Below are 17,529 nucleotides of genomic sequence, written 5' to 3'. Positions count from 1 at the left end.
TCAAATTTCACCCTTTCACTTTGAGTTTATGCTTGTTCTTGTAGCTGAGATGTGCCTCTTGGAGACAGCATATGGTTGGGTTTAGTTTTTTGATCCAGTCTGCTGCTCTGTGACTGTTTATTGGTGAGTTCAGTCCATTTACATTTAGGGTGATTATTGATATGTGAGGATGTCCTGTCATTCTATGTTTAGTTTTCTGGTAAGGCTGTGTCTCCATTGTTTCTTTACCTTTTTGTTGTCTATTATTTCTGTATGGTGGTATTCTATGATGTTTCCCTCTGTTTCTTCTTTTATTACAGTATATATTTCAGTTCTGGATTTTTTTTTGAGTGGTTACCCTTAAGTTTATGTAAAAGAAAGTTTGATATTTAGAGTATTCCATTTTCTTCAGCATGCTTACTTTCTCCATTCCCATATTCCGGTTCAGGCCTTTACTCTCCCCCTTTTTATTTTTGGTTGCCACAAATTGTCCCTGTTGATGGTGGTCGAATAGCCTCCTTTAGTATTTCTTGTAGTGCAGGTCGTGCATTAGAAAATTCCATCACCTTCTGTATGTCTGGAAAGGTCTTTATTCCTCCTTCATATCTAAAGGATATCTTTGCTGGATATATTATTTTTGGCTTATAATTTCTCATTCAATAGTTTGAATATTTGGTTCCACTCCCTCCTGGCTTATAGAGTTTCTGCTGATAATCTGATGATAATCTAATGGGCTTTCCTTTGTAGGTTACCTTCTTCTTTTCCCTGGCTGCCTTGAGGATTCTTTTTTGTTGTTGATTTTAGACAGCTTCAATACAATGTGCCTTGGAGAAGGCCTGTTGGGATTGAGGTAATTAGGTGTTCTATTTGCTTCTTGGATTCGAGGATCCAGTTCTGTCTACAAGTTTGGGAAGTTCTCTTCGACAATTTGTTTGAATATATTCTCTGTTCCCTTCTTTCTTCTCCTTCTGGTATGCCCATTATTCTTATATTGCTCTTTCTGATGGAGTCAGAAAGTTCTTGTAGAGTTCTTTCATTTCTTTAAAGTCTCAAGTGTCTTTCTTCTTCCATCCTTGTCATTTCCAAGTTTCTATCTTTGATGTCACTGATTCTTTCTTCCATCTGGTCAACTCTACTACCTAAGCTGGCTATTTATTTCATTCTTAATTTCTTCTGTTGAGTTCTTAATCTCCAGAAATTCTATTTGACTCTTTTTTAAAATTTCAGTCTCTTTCGTAAAATGCTCATGTTGTTCTTTGATTTTGTTTCTGAGTTCATTAAACTGCCTTTCTGTGTTTTCTTGTATCTCGTTGAGTTTTTTCAGAACTACAATCTTGAATTCTCTGTCATTTAAGTCACATATTTCCATATCTTTAACTTCATTTTCTGGAGACTTTTCACTTTCTTTCTGAGCTGTCTTGTTGCCTTGGTTATTCTTGGCAATTACTGATTTTTTATTTCTCTTCCTAGACATCTACAGGAGTTGCTTCTGCAGCAGGTTGTTAGGAAGAGGTTTTTGTTTTGTTTTCCAGTACTTGTTGGTAGAATGTTTTATTATCTCTCAGACTACAGCCTTTTTTTTCTCTCTCACACGGTAGTGCTATGTTTCCTCTGCACTATTCCAGCTTCTCACACAGTGGGGGGATTCCCTGGGAGACAGGCTTCTCCTCTGTTAATAGTTCGCCTGGGTCACAGGGCGCAGTGTCCGTGAGTATGCGGAGAGCTTTTGAAGTTCCAAATCTCTTCCTGCACCAGATTCAGAGCCATATGTTTCAGCAGTTTTGTTTACTCCTGCAGGGATCCGCCCAGATAGGTGGGGTCAGGGGCGGGGTGAGTTGTGAGAGGTGGCCCAGAGCAATGGCTGCGACCACCACCACAGCCGGTCCTGCTTCCACAGCTCCCTCCCCTTTACTGGAACTAGTTGGGCTGTGAATCTGTGTGTGTGGTCCACAGTTCTCAGAACTGCAAATATTCTGTTATTTTGATCTGACACTGCTACTGTTCCACTTCTAGCACCGGGCAGCTGGGGTTGGGGCGAGCTCTGGGAGGGTAGGGAGGGGGCGGCTAGTCTCAGTGCCTAAGGCTTCCATTCTCTGCTCAGCAGTGAGGGCTCAAACCAACGTTTTCAGTCTTCTTCCCTCAGTCTTATCTCTGAGGTCTCTGCCGTGAGTGTTGGGTTCAGCTGTGTTATATGCTGTCCCCTCAGCCCTGTGGGCCACAAGTGGAGCCCTAGTAGTCCAAGTTCTTCCGTCTCCCGCAGCTGCGGTAGTTCCGGGATGCAGCGAGCTCAGAGCACTGATCTAGGTCTGCGTCCTGTGCCCACCCGACTCCGTCTCCACACTTCTCCCTTCCCTCCACCTCTGCTCCCGCGATTTGCCCACCTTTAGGTGAATTCAGTAGTGGCCCTCTTCATCTTGCCTGTCTGCTGTGCAGGGAGTTCTTTGTGGAGTTATTATTGTTCGATTAGTTGTAAATTCCAGGGGAGCCTCACAGAGGCTCACCTCACGCCGCCATTTTGATGATGTCTGTGGATGTCATTTCTTGAAGAACCTCCATACTGTTTTCCATAGTGGCTGCACCAATTTGCAATCCCACCAACAGTGCATGAGGGCTCCCTTTTTTCCACGTCTTCACCAACACTTCTTTGTTGATTTGTTGTCACTGTGGTTTTAATTTGCATTTCTGTGATGATTAAGTGATATTGAGCATCTTTTTTTTAAACGTATGAATAAATCTTTATTTATTTATTTGTTTTTTAAATATTTTATTGGGGAAGGGGAACAGGACTTTATTGGGGAATTGTGTGTACTTTCCAGGACTTTTTTCCAAGTCACGTTGTTATCCTTTCAGTCTTAGTTGTGGAGGGTGCCGTTCAGCTTCAAGTTGTTGTCCTTTCAGTCTTAGTTGTGGAGGGCGCAGCTGAGCTCCAGGTCCAGTTGCCGTTGCTAGTTGCAGGGGCACAGCCCACCATCCCTTGCGGGAGTCAAACCGGCAACCTTGTGGTTGAGAGGACACAGTCCAACCAACTGAGCCATCCGGGGGCTCAGCGGCAGTTCAGCTCAAGGTGCCGTGTTCAATCTTAGTTGCAGGGGGCGGAGCCCACCAGCCCCTGTGGGAGTCGAGGAATTGAACTGGCAACCTGTGGTTGAGAGCCCACTGGCCCATGTGGGAATCGAACTGACAGCCCTCGGTTAGGAGCATGGAGCTCTAACTGCCTGAGCCACCAGACCGGCCCCAATATTGAGCATCTTTTAAGATGTCTGTTGGCCATCTGTATGTCCTTTTCAGAGAATTGTCTGTTCAGGTCCTCTACACATTTTTAAATCAGAATTTTAGATTTTTTCATGTTAAGTTCCCTGAGTTCTTTATACATTTTGGATATTAACCCCTTATTGTCTGTATCATTGGCAAATATTTTCTGCAATTCGTTAGGTTGTCGTTTTCATTTTGTTGATGGTTTTCTTTGCTGTGCAAGAACTTTTTAGTTTGATGTGGTCCCATTTGTTTATTTTTTTGTTTTGTTTCCCTTGCCCAAGGAGATCAGAAAGTATATTACTAAGAGCAATATCAGAGAGTTTACTGCCTCCTTTGTTTTCCTCCAGGAGTTTTATGGTTTCAGGTCTTACATTGAATTCTTTAATCCATTTTGAGTTTATTCTTGAATATGGAGTAAGAAGGTCCAGTTTCATTTTTTGCATGTATCTGTGCAGTTTTCCCAGCACCATTTATTGAATAGACCATCTTTACTCCATTGTATATTCTTGCCTCCTTTGTCATACTGTTTTCCCCCGAAAATAAGACCTAGCCAGACAATCAGCTTTAATGTGTCTTTTGGAACAAAAATTAATATAAGACCCAGTCTTACATTATATTACATGAGAACTGGTATTACATTACATTACATTACATTATATTATATTATATTATATTATATTATATTATATTATATTATATTTATTATATTATGTTTATATTATAAGACCCAAGCTTATATTATAGTAAAATAAGACCAGGTCTTACATTAATTTTTGCTCCAAACACGCATTAGAGCTGATTGTCCAGCTAGGTCTTATTTTTGAGGAAACACGGTAGATTGCATGACCAAATAGGTGTGGGTTTATTTCTGGGCTCTCTATTCTGTTCCATAGATCTGTGTCTGTTTTTATGTCAGTACCATGCTGTTTTGATTGTTATAGCCTTGTAGTATATTTTGATATCAGGTATTGTGATACCTCCAACTTTGTTCTTCTTTCTCAAGATTGCTGTGGCTATTGGGGTCTTTTGTGGTTCCACATAAGTTTTAGGATTATTTGTGCTAGTTCTGTGAAAAATGGCATTGGTATTTTAAGAGGGATTACGTTGAATCTATAGATTGCTTTGGGTAGTATGGACATTTTAACAATGTTAATTCATTGTATTACCATGAGCTGTCTATATGCTTCTATTTACTTTATGGTCTTCAATTTTTTCCTTCAATTCCTTATAATTTTCCAATAGAAGTCTTTGTCCCCTTTGGTTACATTTATTCCAAGGTATTTTTTTTTTTTTTGATGCAATTGTAAATGGGATTGTTTTCTTAATTTCTCTTTCTGATAGTTCATTATTGGTGTATAGAAATGCAATTGATTTCTGAATATTTTGTATCCTACTACTTAATTCATTAATCAGTTCTGATAGTTTTTTGGTGGAATCTTTGGTATTCTTTCTATATAGTATCATGTCAGCTGCAGATAATGGCAGTTTTACTTAAGGAAGTTCACTTCTTATTTTGCTGAGAGTTTTTTTTTTTTTTTTTTATGAATGAGTGTTGCACTCTGTCCAGTGTTTTTGTTCCATCAATGAATATGGTCATATGTTTTTTTCTATAGACTGTTAATATGGTAGATTACATTGATTGATTTTCAAATATCAAACCAGACTTGAAATCACAGGATAGACTTTATTGGATTATGGTGTATTATTCTTTTTATGTTACAGGACTTAATTTACTAGTAGTGTTTCACTTAGGATTTTTGTGTCTATGTTCATGAGAGATACTGTTCTGTAATTTTCCTGTACTCTTGTCTTTTATTTTAGTATCAGCGTAATGCTGGCCTCAAAGAATGCATTGGAAACTGTTCCTTTCTCTCCTGTTTTCTGGAAGAGATTATGTAGAATTATAGTGTGTGTGTGTTTAAATGTTTAGTAGGATTTGTGAGCAAAATCACCTGGGTCTAGAGATTTCTTTTTCAGGTTTCCCTGTGGATTTTTTTTAGTAGATATAGGATTATTCAGGTTATGTATTTCATCTTGAGTGAATTTTGATAGTTTATGTAATTGAAGGAACTGGTCCATTTCAGCTAACTTGTGGAATTTATGGGCCCAGAGTTATCTTAGTATTCCCCTATTATCCCTTTAATGTCTATGAGGTCTTTAGTGATATCTTCGTTTTCATTCTTGAAATTAGTAATTTGTGTCTTTTTTTTCCCTTTGTCATTCTTGCTGGCATTTTATCATTTTAATTAATCTGTTCAAAGAACCGGGATTTCATTTCATTTAAAATTTGTTAAGATTTGTTTTATTACTCAAGGTTAAGTCTGTCTTGAAAATTTTGCACTGTGAACTTGGGAAGAATGTGTGTTCTATAAATTTCAATTATATCAAGTTGATTGATGGTGACATTCTGTAACCTTGCTGATTTTGTGTCTACTTGTTTTATCAGTTACTGAAAGGTGTGTTGCACTCTCCAAGCATGATTAGGGATTTGTCTATTTCCCCTTTAAATTCCATAAGTTTTTGCTTCATATAGATGGAAGCTTTGCTGTTAGGTGCATCCACATTTAAGATTGTTGTTTTGAGCTTGGCCCCATACCCTCCACCCTGGGCAGCTGGGCTCTGTGTCTGCAGACTTCCCACCACCCCTCATGCCTAGGTCATGCCCAGTGTGTGTGCATTGGCCTGGGCCCTGGGAGCACCCAGGTGGCAGCCAGCTTTGTGGTGGGTGAGGGGCCAGGCTGGGTCAGCGCCAGGCAGCAGAGCTGCGTGGTGGGAGTATTAACAGAAGTTTCTTATCCTAGAAACCTCTCTACCTTAATTGGTAGTTTGAGTGATGAAGAGGTGGCTGATAGTGTCAAAGCTTTTCTCCTTGACCTTGCCAGGAGAATCAAAGATTTCATCTGGGGAATTCGTACCATCTCAAAACTAGATGCTCGAATTCAGCAAAAGAGAGAGCAGCATCGAAGAAGGGCAAGTAGTGTCCTAGTGCAGAGGACAGCCCAGAGGATAGAGAGGAAGCAAGAGAGTGAGCCAGGTATTGTTAGTAGAGCATTCCAGTGCTGTGCTTGGAATGGTGGAGTATTCTGGTTCGGTCTCCTCTTGTTTTATGGATTGTTTATTCCTGTGCTTCAGTCAGTAACTGCCTAAATTATTGGTGATCTGTCACAACATGGAGAGGTTTGGTTGTGGCTAGAATTCTTCCTCACATCAGTTTTCAGTGCTTTTTGGGTGCTCTCCCTGTTTGTGCTTAGCAAAGTTGTGAATGACATTTGGTTTCAAGATATTGCTGATCTGGCATTCGAGGTATCAGGGAGGAAGCCTCACCCATTGCCTAGTGTCAGCAAAATCATTGCTGACATGTTCTTCAGCCTTCTTCTGCAGGCTCTTCCTCGTCCGGGGATGTTTGTGAATCTCTTTCCCATCCATCTTGTTGGTCCACTGGTGAGTCTCCTGCATATGTCCCTTCTCTACTCACTATACTGCTTTGAACACCGTTGGTTTAATAAAGGAATTGAAATGCACCAATGGTTGTCAGAGAGGAATTGGCCTTACTACTTCGGATTCGGTTTGCCTTTGGCTCTCCTCACAGCAATGCAGTCCTTATACATTATCAGTGGCTGCCTCCTCTCTATCCTCTTTTCTTTATTCATTATCAGCGCCAATGAGGCAAAGACCCCTGGCAAAGCATCCCTTTTCCAGTTGCTCCTCTTCTCCTTGTGGTCTTCTTAAGCAACAGAGTCTTCCACAAGACTGTCTACCTGCAGTCCGCCCTGAGTAGCTCAACCTCTACAGAGAAGTTCCCTTCACTGAACCTGTCTCATGCGAAACTGAAGGCTGCTGCAGGCCACTGAATCACCTGCCACCCAGAGGGGATGAATGGGATTGGAAGGAAGCTGAACAGCTCTTTTGTTGTCACCTCTCCCACCAGGGAAGGCAGGACCCATGCTGCCAACGGTCCTCTGCATAGTCCCTTCTCTCTGAGTAACTGACCATTTTGTCTCTGGTGAACATAAGGCACAATCTCCCTGACACTAATGTGTGGATTTTTAACACCCGTGAGTCTGAAAGGAGCACATGTCTTTCTGCAGCTCTTTTCTAGCATTTACCAGCCCCTGTGTCTGAACTGATTTGAATACTTTTTCTCCCTGTGCACTTTACCCTCCTACCTCCCCTTCCTGCCTTCCACCACCCTTAGATGAATGGATTTTGCAATTCGAGCTGTTGTATTTTGTGGACCTATTGTTTTTTGTTGTTTTTCTGTTTTCATATATTGGATGTGGGAGGTAAAGGAGTATCTCAGTTGCTTCTGGTCACTCCTTTTACAGCCATCACTGTTTTGTTTCTCTTAACTCAGGTTAGATTTTGGTCTCTTGCTCCACTGCAGAAAACAAGCCTGAAAGAGATGGAACAGGAGGAAATACTTCACAGCCAGATCTGCTGGGTTTTCAGGAGTCATTTTTCTTCCCCTTGAAGGAGGGGAAAAAAAAGCTTTTTCCACTGTTATATTTAAAGTTCCCCAACTACAGGGAGGTACCAATTTTGGATAACTGCCACTGCAACAGAGAATACTCAGAGAACCTGAACTTTTAAACTCTGGAGGTCTGACGTTTACTGTCGGCCACTGTTGATTCTGTCTGGTGTTTCTAAAGAATATTGGGTGCTGCAAATAGGATCTGAAGGGGAAAACTTATTAAACCCATTAAATCTGGAAAAACAAAGATTATGTCTTCTTGTTGATTGTACTCTCTTGTGATTATGTTACATCACTTTTTGTCCCTGGTAATTTTTCTTGGTCAGAAGTTACCTTGTCTGATAATATAGCCAAATCCAGCTTTAATTAGCATTGGTATGGTATATCTTTTAATATACCTTTTATTTTTCACCTACCTGTATGATTACATTTAAAGTGAGTATTTTGTAGACAGCATTTAGTTGAGTCTTTTGGTTTTAAAAAAATTCCTTATTGATAATCTTTATCTTTTAATTGGTGTTTTAGACCATTTACATTTAATGTAATTAATGATATGTTCAAATGAAGGCTTACCATTTTGTTTTTTCTTTTGTTTCTTGGGTATCTCTGCCTGTTGTTCCTCTGTTTCTCATTCCCTGCCTTCATTTGGATTATTTGATTAAGTTTTAGTATTTCATTGTAATTTATCAATTGAGTTCTTTTTCTTCTTATATAACACCAATTCTTATAGAGACTCTCCTTTCCCCCATTCAGTGGTCATGGCATTCCTGTCAAAAATCAGTTGACTATAGATGTATGGGTTTATTTCTGGACACTCAGTTCTATTCCATTGCTCTATATATTTATCCTTATGTCGGTACTACATTGTGTGGATTACTGTAGCTTTGTAGTAAGTTTTTAAATTGGGAAGTGTGAATCCTCCAACTCTGTCTTTTTCAAGATTGTTTTGGCTATTTGGGGTCTCTTGCAATTCCATTTGAATTTTGGAATCAATTTTTCTGTTTATGCAAAAATGGCCATTTGTATATTGATAGGAATTGCATCGAATCTGTAGAATACTTTGGATAGTATTGCCATCTTAACAATATTAAGACATCCAATTTATGAACATGGCATTTTTTTCCATTTATTTAGGTCTTCTTTGATTTCATTCAGCAATGTTTTATAGTTTTCAGTATACGAGTCTTACACTTCCTTGGTTAATTTTATTCCGACCTACTTCATTCTTTTTGATGCCATTGTAAGTGGAATTGTTTTCTTAATTTACTTTAGAGATTGTTCATTGCTAGTGTATAGAAACACAGTGATTTTTATATGTTGATCTCTGAGAGTTCCTATTGACATAGATTTATAGTTATTGTTTTATGCATTGGAATTTTAAATCATATAGGAAACGAAAAGGAGTTAGAAACTGCAAATACAACAATACTGGCTTTTATAATTACCTCTGTAGCTACTTTTACTGGTGTTTTTTATTTTTCATACAGCTTTAAGTTATTCTCTAATGTCCTTTCATTTCAGCCTGGACTCTCTTTAGCATTTTTTTAAATTAGATTTATTGGGGGTGACATTGATCAATAAAATTATATAGGTTTCAAATGTATAATTCTATAATACATCATCTGTATATAGCATTGTGTTTTCACCACCCAAAGTCAAATCTCCTGTGACGGTATACTTGATACCCTTTACCTTTTTCTACCTACCCCTCCCCACTTTCCCTCTGGTAACCCCTGCACTATTGTCTGTGTCTATGAATTTTGTCTCTTTATTTCTCTTTTTCATTTGTTGCTTTCAGTTTTATATCCTACTTATGAGTGAAACCATATGGTTCTCGACTTTTTCCATCTGACTTATTTCACTTAGGGTGATATTCTCAAGATCCATCCATGTTGTTGCAAATGGCAGTATTTCATCTTTTCTTATGGCCGAGTAATATTCCATTGTATATACGTCCCACATCTTCTTTATCTAATCATTTATCAAAGAACACTTCAGTTGTTTCCATGTCTTGACCACTCTGAGTAATGCTGCAATGAACATAGGGATACATATATCTTTGTAAAAAATGTTTTCAAGTTTTCGTAGAAGAGGGATTGCTGGGTCAAATGGTATCTCTATTCTTAATTTATTGAGGAGTCTCCATATTGTTTTCATAGTGGCTATGTCAATTTGCATACACACCAGCAGTGTATGAGGGTTCCTCTTTCTCCATAATTTCTCCAGGAATTGTTATTACCCAAAGCAATACACAGATTTTATGCAATCCCTATCAAAATCCCAATGGCATTTTTTAAACAAATGGAACAAAAAAATCATCAGATTTGTATGGAACCATAAAAGACCCCAAATACCTAAAGCTATCCTGAGAAAAAAGAACAAGGTCAGAGGTATCACACTATACTACAAAGTGACAATAATCAAAACAGCATGGTACTGGCAGTAAAACAGACATACAGACCAGTGGAACAGAATTGAGAACCCAGAAATAAACCCAAATATATATTGGCAAATAATTTTCGACAAAGGAGCCAAAAACATACAATGGAGAAAAGAAAGCTCTTCAATAAATGGTGCTGGGAAAAACTGGAAAGCCACATGCAAAAGAATGAAACTAGATTAATATTTGTCACCATATATAAAAGTTAACTCAAAATGGATCAAAGACTTAAATATAAGACCTGAAACAATAAAATGCGTAGAAGAAAACATGTAGATAATAAATTTATGGACCTTGGTCTTAGAGAGGAATTTGACCTCAAAGTCAAGGGAAGTAAAAGCAAAAATAAATTAATGGGACTATGTCAAACTAAAAACCTGCGCAGCAAAAGAAACCATCAACAAAACAGAGGCAACAAACAAAATTGGAAAAGATATTTGCAAACAATACTTCCGATAAGGGGCTAATATCCAAAATATATAAAGGATTCACATAACTCAACAACAAAAAAACAAACAATCCAACTTAAAAATGGGCAGAGGACCTGAACAGACACTCCTGCCAATAAGACATGTGAAGTCGGTTAATTAAGTTCGTGAACTCATCCTAGAAAAAGTGCTACATACCTCATTGCTGAATATCACTACAGTCACCTTCAAAGTACTCCCCTTAGGAAGCTATGCACCGACGCTAGCGCCTAGTCCACCCGTCAAAGCAATTTTGGAACTCTTTTTCTAGAGTGGCCATCAGAGCTGTCGTCCTATTACCCTTGGTGTCCTGAATGTCATCAAAATGTCTTCCTTTCAATATTTCCTTTATCTTCGGGTAAAGAAAGAAGTCACTGGGGGCCAGATCAGGTGAGTAGGGAGGGTGTTGCAATACAGTTATTTGTTTACTGGCTAAAAGCTCCCTCACAGACAGTGCCGTGTGAGCTGGTGCATTGTCGTGATGCAAGAGCCATGAATTGTTGGTGAAAAGTTCAGGTCGTCTTAACTTTTTCATGCAGCCTTTGCAGCACTTCCAAATAGGAAACTTGGTTAACTATTTGTCCAGTTGGTACAAATTCATAATGAATAATTTCTTTGATATAAAAAAAAAGGTTAGCAACATCATTGCAACAAGCTCGTGAGTGTAATTGTTTGACCTTGTATAAGTGGCCAACAGATACAAGAAGAGATGCTCAACTTCACTAGCTATTAGTGAAATGCAAATCAAAACCACAATGAGATACCACCTCACACCTGTTAGAATGGCTGTTATCAACAAGACAAGTAATAACAAGCATTTCTTAAAAGGCAGGTTTACTAATGACGAACTCTACCAGCCTTTGTTTATTTGAGAATGTCTTAATTGCCTTCATTTTTAAAGGATGGTTTTACCAGCTATATTATTGTTTGTTAAAGTATTTTTCCTTCAGCTCTTTAAATGTAGCACCCCACTACCTTGTGGCCTCCTTTGTTTCTGATAAACTGTTGTTAATCTTTTTTTTTTAATGAAAGTTTATTGGGGTGACAATGGTTGGTAAAGTTACATAGGTTTCAAGGGTACAATTCTGTAATACGTCATCTATATATCACATTGTGTCAGTTCTCCATCCATCTTTAATCTTATTGTGGATCCTTTGTAGATGGCAAGTTGCTTCTATCTTTCTGCTTTCAACATTCTCTCTTTGTCCCTGTAGATTCACAGTTTGAATATAATGTGTCTCAGTGTGGATCTCTGACTTTATCCTACTTGGAATTTGTTGATGTTCTTGGATGTATATTTTTATGTATTTCATATAATTTGGAAATTTTTTGACCATTATATCTTCATATATAGTCTTTCTGCCTCTCTCTCTCTCCTCCCCATCTGGAACTCCCATATGAATATGTTGATAGGCTTGATAGTGTCCTACCAGGTCCCTTTGTCTTTGTTCATTTTTTTAAAATTCTTTCTGTTCATCAGACTGGATAACTTCTTTCTTTTTTTTAAATTAAAGTTTCTTGGGGTGACAATTGTTAGTAAAGTTGCATAGATTTCAGGTGCACAGTTCTGTATTACCTCATCTGTAAATCCCATTGTGTGTTCACCACCCAGACAGACTGGATAATTTCAGTTGAACTTTCTTCCCTTCATTGATTCTTCTGCCTGCTCAAAATCTACTTTGAACCCCTCTAGTGAATTTTTTATTCAAGCTATTATACTTTTCCATCTCAAAATTTCTTTTTAGTTCCTTTTTATATTTTCTGTTTCTTGATAGAAAGTTGATGTTCAATTTTCTGTTAAGATATGGTTTCCTTTGATCATATTTAAGACAGCTGACTTATAGTCTTTGTATAAAAAGTTCAATCAGTGTCTGCCTTACAGTTTTATCAGTTTCTTTTTTTCCTGTAAATAAGACTTTTCTGTTTCTTTTCATGCCTCATAATTTTTTGTTGAACTCGGGACATTTTGAATAGTATAATGAGGTATCTCTAGAAGTCATATTTTCCTTCCTTCCTAGCGTTTGCTGTTGTTTTTTATTGTGAACTATAGTTACCTATTTATTTAGTGACTTTGCAAATAATTGTTTGCAAATACTGTATATAACTTGATATTTCCTGACAGAGATTTCCTTAAATAACTAAATTAAGCACCCTTTTTCTTTTTTTTCATAATTAAAGTTTCTTGGGGTGACAACTGTTAGTAAAGTTACATAGAATTCAGGTGTACAATTCTGTATTACATCATCTATATATCACATTGTGTATTCACCACCCAGAGTCAGTTCTCTTTCCATCACCATATATTTGATCCCCCTTACCCTCATCTCCCACCCCCTCCCCCTTATCCTCTGGTAGCCACTAAACTATTGTCTGTCTATGAGTTTTCATTTCATTTGTTTGTCTTGTTGTTTTGTTGTTTACAGTTTTTATATCCCACATACTGTGTTTCCCCGAAAATAAGACCTAGCCAGACAATCAGCTCTAGTGCGTCTTTTGGAGCAAAAATTAATATAAGACCCGGTCTTGTTTTACTATAATATAAGACCAGGTCTTATATAATATAACGTAAACCCAGTCTCATATTAATATCTGTTCCAAAAGACGCATTAGAGCTGATTGTTTGGCTAGGTCTTACTTTTGGGGAAACACGGTATCCGTGAAATCATATGGTTCTCGACATTTTCTTCTGACTTATTTCACTCAGTATACTCTCAAGAACCATCCATGTTGTCGCAAATGGTACTGTTTCATCTTTTCTTATGGCAGAATAGTATTCCATTGTGTACATATACCACAACTTCTTTATCCATTCACCTATCGAAGGACACTTTGGTAGTTTCCTTGTCTTGGTGAGCATAAATAAAGCTGCAATGAACACTGGAGCACATATATCTTTATGGATAAATGTTTTCAGATTTTTTTTTGGTAGATACCCAGGAGAAGGGTTGCTAGGTTATACGGTAATTTTGTTCTTAATTTTTTAAGGAACCTCCACACTGCCTTCCATAGCAGCTGCACCAATCTGCATTCCCACCAACAGTGTATGAGGGTTCCTTTTTCTCCACAGCCTCTCCAACACTTGTTACTATTTGTCTTGTTGATGATAGCCATTCTAACTGGGGTGAGGTGATATCTCATTGTGGTTTTTATTTGCATTTCTCTGATGATTAGTGATGTTGAGCATTTTTTCATATGTCTATTGGCCATTTGTATGTCCTCTTTGGAGAAATGTCTCTTCAGGTCCTCTGCCCATTTTTTAATTGGATTGTTTGTTTTTTTGTTGTTGTTGAGTTGTATGAGTTCATTATATATTTTGGATATTAGCCCCTTATCGGAGGCATTGTTTGCAAAAAATCTTCTCCCATTTGGTTGGTTGCCTCTTTATTTTGTTGATGGTTTCTTTTGCTGTGCAGAAGCTCTTTAATTTGATCTAGTCCCAGTCATTTATTTTAGCTTTTACTTCCCTTACCTTTGGGGTCAAATTCATAAAATGCTCTTTGAACCCAAGGTCCATACATTTAGTACCTATGCTTTATTCTGTGCATTTTATTGTTTCAGGTCTTATGTTTAGGTCTTTGATCCATTTTGAGTTAATTTTGGTACACGGTGACAGATACCAGTCTAGTTTCATTCTTTGCACGTGGCTTTCCAATTCTCCCAGCACCATTTATTGAAGAGACTGTCTTTTCCCCATTGTATGTTTTTGGCTTATATGTTTAAAATTATCTGTCCATATTTATGAGGGTTTATTTCTGGGTTCTCAATTCTATTCCATTGGTCTATGTGTCTGTTTTTCTGCCAATACCATGCTGTTTTGATTATTGTTGCCCTGTAGTACAAGCTGAAGTCAGGGAGTGTGATACCTCCAGCATTGTTCTTTTTTCTTAGGATTGCTTTGGCTATTCAGGGTCTTTTGTGGTTCCATACAAATCTGATGATTTTTTGTTCTATTTCTTTAAAAAATGCCATTGGGATTTTGATGGGGATTGCATTAAATCTGTATATTGCTTTGGGTAATATGGCCATTTTAACTATGTTGATTCTTCCAATCCATGAGCACGGAATGTCTTTCCATTTCTTTGTGTCTTCTTCAATTTCTTTAAAAATGTCTTATAGTTTTCAGTATATAGGTTTTTCACATCCTTGGTTAAGTTTATTCCTAGGTATTTTATTCTTTTTGCTGCAATTGGAAAAGGAATTTGTTTTAAATTTCTTTTTCTGAGATTTCATTGTTAGTATGTAGGAATGCAATGGACTTTTGTGCGTTGATTTTGTAGCCAGCATTTTACTGTATTCGCTTATTGTTTCTAATAGCTTTTTGGTGGTCTTTAGGGTTTTCTATATATAGCATCATGTCATCGGTCAAAAGTGACAATTTCACTTCTTCATTGCCAATTTGGATGCCTTTTATTTCTTTCTCTTGCCTGATTGCTCTGGCTAGGACTTCCAATACTATGTTGAAAAGCAGAGGTGATAGGGGACAGCCCTGTCGTGTTCCTGAACTTAGAGCAAAGGGCTTCAGTTTTTCACCATTAATTATGATATTAGCTGAGGGTTTGTCATATATGGCCTTTATTATGTTAAGGTGTTTTCCCTCTATACCCATTTTATTAAGTGTTTTAATCATAAATGGATGTTGTATCTTGTCAAATGCTTTTTCTGCATGTATTGATATAATCATATGATTTTTGTCCTTTATTTTGTTTATGTAGTGTATCACATTGATGGATTTGCATATTTTGAACCATCCGTGTGCCCCTGGGATGAACCCCACTTGGTCGTGATGAATAACCTTTTTATTGCATTGTTGCATTTGATTTGCTAGAATTTTGTTTAGGATTTTTGTCACTATTTATTAGAGATATTGGTTTGTAGTTTTCTTTTTTGAGTTATACTTACCAGGTTTTGGTATCAGGGTAATGTTGGCCTCATAAAATGAGTTAGGGAGTACTGTCTCTTCTTCCATTTTTTGGAACAGTTTGAGTAGGATTGGCATTAGATCCTCTTTGAAGGTTTGGTAGAATTCACTAGTGAAGCCATCTGGTCCCGGAGTTTTGCTTTTGGGAAGGTTTTGGATGACTGATTCAATTGCCTTACTGGAGATTGGTCTATTTAGGTTTTCCAGTTCTTCATGATTCAGCCTAAGAAGGCTGTATGTTTCTAAGACCGTGCCCATTTCTTCTAGGTTATTGAATTTGGTGGCATATAATTCTTCTTAGGATTCTTGGATGATGCTTTGTATTTCTGTGGTGTTTGTGATAACTTCCCCTCTTTCATTTCTGATTTTACTTATTTGCGTCTTTTCTCTTGTTTTTGTCTTAGTCTAGCCAAGGGTTTGCCAATTCTATTAACTTTTCAAAGAATCACCTCCTTGTTGCATTGATTTTTTTTCTATTGTCTTTTTGTTCTCTATTTCATTTAGTTCTACTCTGATTTTTATTATTTCCTTCCTTCTGCTGGTTTTGGATTTCATTTGTTCTTCTTTTTCTAGTTCTTTAAGGTGTAACATGAGGCTGTTTATCTAGGATTTTTCTGTTTTCTTGAGAATAGGCCTGTAATGAGATAAATTTCCCTCTTAAAACTGCTTTAACTGTAATCAAGAAATTTTGGTAGGATGTATTTTCATTGTCATTTGTTTCTATGTATCTTTTGATCTCTCCTCTTATTTCTTCTTTGACCCAGTCGTTCTTTAAAAGTATGTTGTTTAATCTCCACATATTTGTGGTTTTTCCTGCTTTCTTTTTGCAGTTGATATCCAATTTCAAAGCCTTGTGATCAGAGAATATGCTTGGTATGATTTCAGTCTTCTTAAATTTGCTGAGGCTGATTTTATGTCCCAATATATGGTCTATCCTTGAGAATGTTCCATGTACACGAGGAAAAAAAAGTATAGTCTGATGTTCTAGGATGAAGTGCTCTGTAAATGTCAATTATGTCCATTTCATCTAATGTGTCATTTAGGGTTGCTATTTCATTATTTATTTTCTGTTTGGATGATCTATCCGTAGCTGTCAATGATGTATTTAGGTCTCCTACTGTAATTGTGTTTGGTCAATTTCTCCCTTTAGTTCTGTTAGTAGTTGCTTGGTATATTTCGGTGCTCCCTGATTGGGGGCATAAATATTGATGACTTATTTCTTCTTGTTGTGTAGTCCCCTTTACCATTATGAAATGTCCATCTTTGTCTCGTTACCTTTTTTATCCTGATGTCTGTTTCATCTGATATCAGTATGAGACACCTCTTTTTCTGGATACTATTTGTTTGGAGGGTCAAGTTCCACCCTTTCAGTTTGAATCTGTATTTGTTCTTATAGCTGAGATGTGTCTCTTGGAGGCAGCATGTGGTTGAGTTTCGGTTTTTGATCCAGTCTGCTGCTCTGTGCCTTTTTATTGGTGAATTCAGTCCATTTACATGTTGCGTGATTATTGATGCATGAGAATTTCCTATCATTTTATCTCTGGTTTTCTGGTACGATGGTGTCTCCCTTGTTTCTTTGCCTTTGTGTTGCTGTCTGTTATTCCAATGTGGTGGTATTCTATGATGTTTCCCTCTATTCTTTATTATGTTATATATTTTAGTACTGGATTTTTTTTGAGTGGTTACCATTAAGTTTATGTAAAAGACAGTTTCGTATTTAGAGTATTCCATTTTCTTCAGCATGCTTCCTTTCTCCATTCCCTTGTGCCGGTTCAGACCTTTACACTCTCCCCTTTTATGTTTTTGTTGTCAGAAATGATCCCTATTTATGCTGTGAGTTGATTTCTGCGCTGCAGTAGCAAGTTGTCTTTTTCCTCTGTTTTTAAGTGTTTTTTTTCCCCCATCTTTACTCTGTATGTTATGTTTTAAGTGTATAGAGTCCTATTTAGTGTAGGTGTTGCCATTTCGTGCTTCTGTCTGTTCGTAATGCTACTCATGG

The 17,529-nt window shown here is 37.4% G+C and overlaps 1 protein-coding gene and 1 pseudogene across 3 annotated transcripts in view; both read left to right on the top strand.

Moving 5' to 3' along the window:
* PHF8 (PHD finger protein 8) overlaps nt 1-17,529 on the top strand; it is a 112,719-nt gene that overhangs the window by 71,882 nt on the left and 23,308 nt on the right. The window lies entirely within an intron of this gene.
* LOC109434108 (etoposide-induced protein 2.4 homolog) lies at nt 5,768-7,652 on the top strand (annotated as a pseudogene).

Source organism: Rhinolophus sinicus, chromosome X, assembly GCF_036562045.2.
Source record: "Rhinolophus sinicus isolate RSC01 chromosome X, ASM3656204v1, whole genome shotgun sequence".
Taxonomy (NCBI): Eukaryota; Metazoa; Chordata; class Mammalia; order Chiroptera; family Rhinolophidae; genus Rhinolophus; species Rhinolophus sinicus.
Note: the sequence above shows the minus strand (reverse complement) of the source record. Positions and strands in the feature narration are given on the sequence as shown.